At 40.2% G+C, this 6,000-nt stretch overlaps 1 protein-coding gene across 1 annotated transcript in view; it reads left to right on the top strand.

Annotated features, from left to right (window-relative positions):
• The first annotated feature begins 583 nt into the window (after positions 1–583).
• Positions 584–6,000, top strand: part of DHX36 (DEAH-box helicase 36) — a 407,284-nt gene continuing 401,867 nt past the window's right edge. Inside the window, exon 1 of the mRNA XM_050778227.1 lies at positions 584–590. The gene's annotated coding sequence lies outside the window, so the exon portion shown is untranslated. The remainder of the gene's footprint in view (positions 591–6,000) is intronic.

Genomic DNA, 6,000 nt, shown 5'->3' with positions numbered 1-6,000 from the left:
TCTCTCACTCAGACAGACAGAGTAGCATGTGGAGACTCACATTGTGAACTTTTGCTCCAAGAACTACTGCAGGAACGTTCCAGAAAAGCCGAGAGAATCCACAGACCCTTTGAAGGAAGTTCAGGCCCCAGGGGACAGCCCAAAAACTGCGAGTACCCAAAGTGTGAAAGTGTGAAAGGGGGATCGTCCACCCCTGAACACACACCCTCACTGGGGAACCTGAAGGTACAGATCACAAGAGAAGGATTTGACCTTACCTGAAGCTCAGACAATTTCAGAGAGCTGAGCAAAACACAGGGGTAGAAGAAGCAATGGGAAGAGCCCCGTGGGTTCTCTTAGTCCCCTGGAAAGCCATTTATGACTTTGCCTTGCAGAGGTCCTTGGGGAGGGCTGCTAGAGGAACTGGGAAAAGACCACAGGGAGAAGGAAACTTCCAGCGAACTTTGTAACTATTTCAACCTAACACAAAGTTTCCTGGACAGAACTCGGGGGCAGGGGTGAATCTGGAGTGCAGACACAGCACAGAAGCCACAGCAGGCAGGGAGGCATGAAACCTGAAAACCCTGCTTACTTACACAGCCAGGGGGCTGGTAGCATAAGACAAATTCTCAGCCCTGCTCACCCATTGCCCGGAAACAAACTCGGTGGTATTAATGGGGGCACTGTGAGACTGAGACGGACCTTTCGGTTGCATGGGAGCTGGGTGAGGCCTATAACTGCCGGCTTTCCCCCACTTCCCTGGTGACCTGCATGAAGCAGCAGAGGCAGCCATAATCCTCCTGGGAACATGACTCCATTGGCCTGAGAACCACACCCGGATCCCCCACAGCAGCTGCAGCAAGCCCTGCCCAAGGAGAGTCTGAACTCAGACATACCTAGTCCAGCCCCAAACTGATGGTCTTTCTCTACATGCCCTAGTAGCCGAAGACAAATAACATTTTATCTTCAGAGCTCTAGAGCCCCACCCATCACCTGATCCTCCCTGTACTACCAGAGTTGATGCTCTCTTGAGAGTGCCACCTACTGGCTCGAGGTCAATGAGAACAAAACTAGTACAATAAATAACACTACAGCTAAGGACCCACACAGAGACCATTTTGTTCTCCTGCCACCTCCACCAGAGTAGATGCTTTGCAGATACCCCCCAGCCAGCCTGGAGCCTGGTAGTTGTGCTTGGTAGCTAGATCCAGAAGAGAAATAATAATCACTGAAGTTTGGCTCTCAAGAAGCCAGATCCCTAGAAAAAGGGGAAGAGCACAATATCAGCAGAACACCTCATAGGACAAAAGAATCTGAACAGCAGCCCTTGAACCTCAGATCTTCCCTCTGACATAGTCTACCCAAATGAGAAGAATCCAGGAAAACAATTCTGGTAATATGGCAAAACAAGGTTCTTTAACACCCACAAAAGATCACACTCACTCACCAGCAATGGATCCAAACAGAGACAAAATCTCTGAACTGCCAGAAAAAGAATTCAGAAGGTCAACTCTTAAGCTAATCAAGGAGGTACCAGAGAAAGGTGAAGTCCAAATTAAAGAAATCAAAAACATGGTACAGGATGTGAATGAAAAATGTCTTCAGTGAAAAATATAGCATAAATAAAAAACAATCACAACCTCTGGAAATGAAGGACACACTTAGAGAATTGCAAAATGTACAGAAAAGTTACAGCAATAGACTCGAACAAGCAGAAGCAAAAACTTCAGAACTTGAAGGCTCGAAGACAAGGTTTTTGAATTAATCCAATCCAACAAAGACAAAGAGAAAAGAATCAATAAAAATGAACAAAGCCTCCAAGAAGTTTAGGATTATTTTAAATGATCAAAAGTAAAAATAATTGGTGCTCCTGAGGAAGAAGAGAAATCTAAAAGTTTGGACAATGTATTTGAGGGAATAATTGAGAACAACTTCTCCAGCCCTGCTAGAGGTCTAGACATCCAAGCACAATAAACTCAAAGAACCCCTGGAAAATTCATTGCAAAAAGATCATTGCCTAGGCACATAGTCATCAAGTTACTTAAAGTCAAGAAGAAGGAAAGAATCTTAAGAGCTGTGAGGCAAAAGTGCCAGGAAACCTGTAAAGAACAACCTATCAGATTAACAGATTTCTCAGCAGAAACCCTACAAGCTAGAAGAGATTGGGGCCCTATCTTCAACCTCTTTAAACAAAACAATTATCAGCTAAGAATTATGTATCCAGTGAAACTAAGCTTCATAAGTGAAGGAAAGATACAGTCTTTTTCAGACAAACAAATGCAGAGTGCATTAGCCACTACCAAGCCAGCACTATAAGAACTCCTAATAGGGGCTCTCAATGTTGAAACAAATTCTCAAAGTACATGAAAATAGAGTCTCCTTAATGCATAAATCTCACAAGACCTATAAAATACAATTAATTTTTTAAAAACCAAGGTATTCAGGCAACAAATAGCACAATGAATAGAATAGTACCTCACATCTCAATACTAACATTGAATGTAAATGGCCTAAATGCTCCAATTAAGAGATACAGAATAGCAGAATGAGTAAGAATTCACCAACCAAGTATCTACTATCTTCAAGAGACTCCCCTGACACATAAGGACACATACAAACTTAAGGTAAAGGGATGGAAAAAGGTATTCTATACAAATGGACACCAAAAGTGATCAGCATTAGCTATTCTTGTATCAGACAGAAAAAATTTTGAAGCAACAGCAGTTAAAAAAGACAAAGTGCCGGGCGCAGTGGCTCACGCCTGCAATCCCAGCACTTTGGGAGGCCGAGGCAGGCGGATCCCTAGGTGAGGAGAGCAAGATCATCCTGGCTAACACGGTGAAACCCTATCTCTATTAAAAATACAAAAAATTAGCCGTGCGTGGTGGCACATGCCTGTAGTCCCAGCTTGGGAGGCTGAGGCAGGAGAATGGTGTGAACCCAGGAGGCAGAGCTTGCAGTGAGCCGAGATCATGCCACTGCACTCCAACCTGGGCGACAGAGTGAGACTCTGTCTCAAAAAAAAAAAAAAAAAAAAAAGACAAAGAGAAACTTTACATAATGATAAAAGGACTAGCCCTACAGGAAAACATTACAATCCTAAATATACATGCACCTAATCCTGGAGCTACCAAATTTATAAAACAGTTACTATTAAACCTAAGAAATGAGATAGACGGTAACATAATAATAGTGGGGAACTTCAGTATTCCACTGACAGCACTAGACAGGCCATCAAGACAGAAGTCAACAAAGAAACAATGGAATTAAACTATACCCTAGAACAAATGGACTTAACAGATATTTACCGAACATTCTACTCAACAACTGCAGAATATACATTCTATTCATCAGCACGTGGAACATTCTCCAAGATAGACTGTGTGATAGACCACAAAACAAGTCTCAACAAATTTAAGAAAACTGAAATTATAGCAAGTATCCTCTCAGATCACAGTGGAATAAAATTGGAAATCAACTCCAGCCTCAAAACCATGCAAATACATAGAAATTAAATAACCTGCTCCTGAATGATTATTGGGTCAATAATGAAGTCAAGAAGAAAATTAAAAAATTCTTTAAACTGAATGATAATAGTGACACAACTTATTGAAACCTCTGGGATACAACAAAGGCAGTGCTAAGAGGAAAGTTCATACCCTTAAATGCCTACATCAAAAAGTCTGAAAGAGCATAGAAAGACAATCTAAGATCACACCTCAAGGAACTAGAGAAACAAGAACAAACCAAACCCAAACCCAGCAGAAGCAAAGATATAACAAACATTAGAGCAGGACTAAATGAAATGGAAATACACACACAAATGCACACACAAAATACAAAAGATAAATTAAACAAAAAGCTGGTTCTTTGAAAAGATAAATAAAATTGATAGACCATTGGCGAGATTAACCAAGGAAATAAGAGAGTAGATCCAAATAAGCTCAATAAGAAATGAAATGGGATATATTACAACCAATACCACAGACATAGAAAAGATCATTCTAGGCTACTATGAACACCTTTAAATGCATAAACTAGAAAATCTAGAGAAGATAGATAAATTCCTGAAAATACACAACTCTCCTAGATTAAACCAGGAAGAATTCGACTGAACAGACCAATAACCAGCAGTGAGATTGAAATTGTAATTTACAAATTGCCAGCAAATAAAAGTCCAAGAATAGATGGATTCATAGCTGAATTCTATCACATATTCAAAAAAGAATTGGTACCAATCGTACTTACACTATTCCACAAGATAGAGAAAGAGGGAATCCTCCCTAAATTATGCTATAAAGCCAGTATTACCCTTATACCCAAACCAGGAAAGGACATAACTGAAAAAGAAAACTACAGACCAATATCCCTGATGAATATAGATACAAAAATCCTTTTAACATACTAGCTAATAGAATCCAACAACATATCAAAAAGATAATCCACTATGATCAAGTGAGTTTATAACAGGGATGCAGGGATACACCACATCAACAGAATTAACTACAAAAATCACACAATCATCTCAATAGACACAGACAAAGCATTTGACAAAATCCAACATCCCTTTATGAATAAAATCCTCAGCAAAATTGGCATAGAAGGGACATACCTTAATGTCCTAAAAGCCATCTAGGACAAACCCAAAGCCAACATAAAACTGAATGGGGAAAATTTGAAAGTGTTCCCCCTGAAAACTGAAACAAGACAAGGATGCCCATTCTCACCACTTGTATTCAAAATAGCTCTGGAAGTCCTAGTCAGAGCAATCAGATAAGAGAAAGAAATAAAGGTCATCCAAATCGATAAAGAGGAAGTCAAACTATCATTGTTTTCTGATGATATGATCATACACCTAGAAAATCTTAAAGACTCCTCCGCAAAGCTCCTAGAACTGATAAGTGAATTCAGCAAAGTTTTAGGATACAAAATTAATGTACACAAATCAGTGACTCTGCTACACACCAACAGCGATCAAGCTGAGAATCAAATCAAGAACTCAATTCCTTTTACAATAGCTTCAAAAATAAAATAAAATACTTAGGAATATACATAACAAAGGAGGTAAAAGATCTCCACAAGCAAAACTACAAAACACTGCTGAAAGAAATCATAGTTGACACAAACCAATGGAAACACATCTCATGATCATGAATCAATATTGTGGAAATGACCGTACTGCCAAAAGCAATCTACAAATTCAGTGCAATTTCCATCAAAATACCACAATCATTCTCAGAACTGTAAAAAACAATCTTAAAATTCATATGGAACCAAAAAAGAGCCTGTATAGCCAAAGCAAGACTAAGCAAAAAGAACAAATCTGAAGGCATCACATTACCTGAATTCAAACTATACTGGAAGGCCAGTCACCAAAAACAGCATGGTCCTTGTATAAAGCTAAGAACACAGATCAGTGGAAAAGAATAGAGAACCTAGAAATAATGCCAAATACTTAAAGCCAACTGAACTTTGATAAAGCAAATAAAAGCATAAAGTGGGGAAAGGACATTCCTTTCAACAAATGGTGCTGGGATAATTGGCAAGCCACATGTAGAAGAATGAAACTGGATCCTCATCTCCCACCTTATATAAAACTCAACTCCAGATGAATCAAGGACTTAAATCTAAGACCTGAAACCATAAAAATTCTAGAAGAGGCCGGGCGCGGTGGCTCAAGCCTGTAATCCCAGCACTTTGGGAGGCCGAGACGGGCGGATCACGAGGTCAGGAGATCGAGACCATCCTGGCTAACACGGTGAAACCCCGTCTCTACTAAAAAATACAAAAAACTAGCCGGGCGCGGTGGCGGACGCCTGTAGTCCCAACTACTCGGGAGGCTGAGGCAGGAGAATGGCGTGAACCCGGGAGGCGGAGCTTGCAGTGAGCTGAGATCCGGCCACTGCACTCCAGCCTGGGCGGCAGAGCGAGACTCCGTCTCAAAAAAAAAAAAAAAAAAAAAAAAAAAAAAAAAAAAAAAAAAAAAAAAAAAAAATTCTAGAAGATATCATTGGAAAAACC

This window comes from Macaca thibetana, chromosome 2, assembly GCF_024542745.1.
Source record: "Macaca thibetana thibetana isolate TM-01 chromosome 2, ASM2454274v1, whole genome shotgun sequence".
Classification (NCBI taxonomy): Eukaryota; Metazoa; Chordata; class Mammalia; order Primates; family Cercopithecidae; genus Macaca; species Macaca thibetana.
Note: the sequence above shows the minus strand (reverse complement) of the source record. Positions and strands in the feature narration are given on the sequence as shown.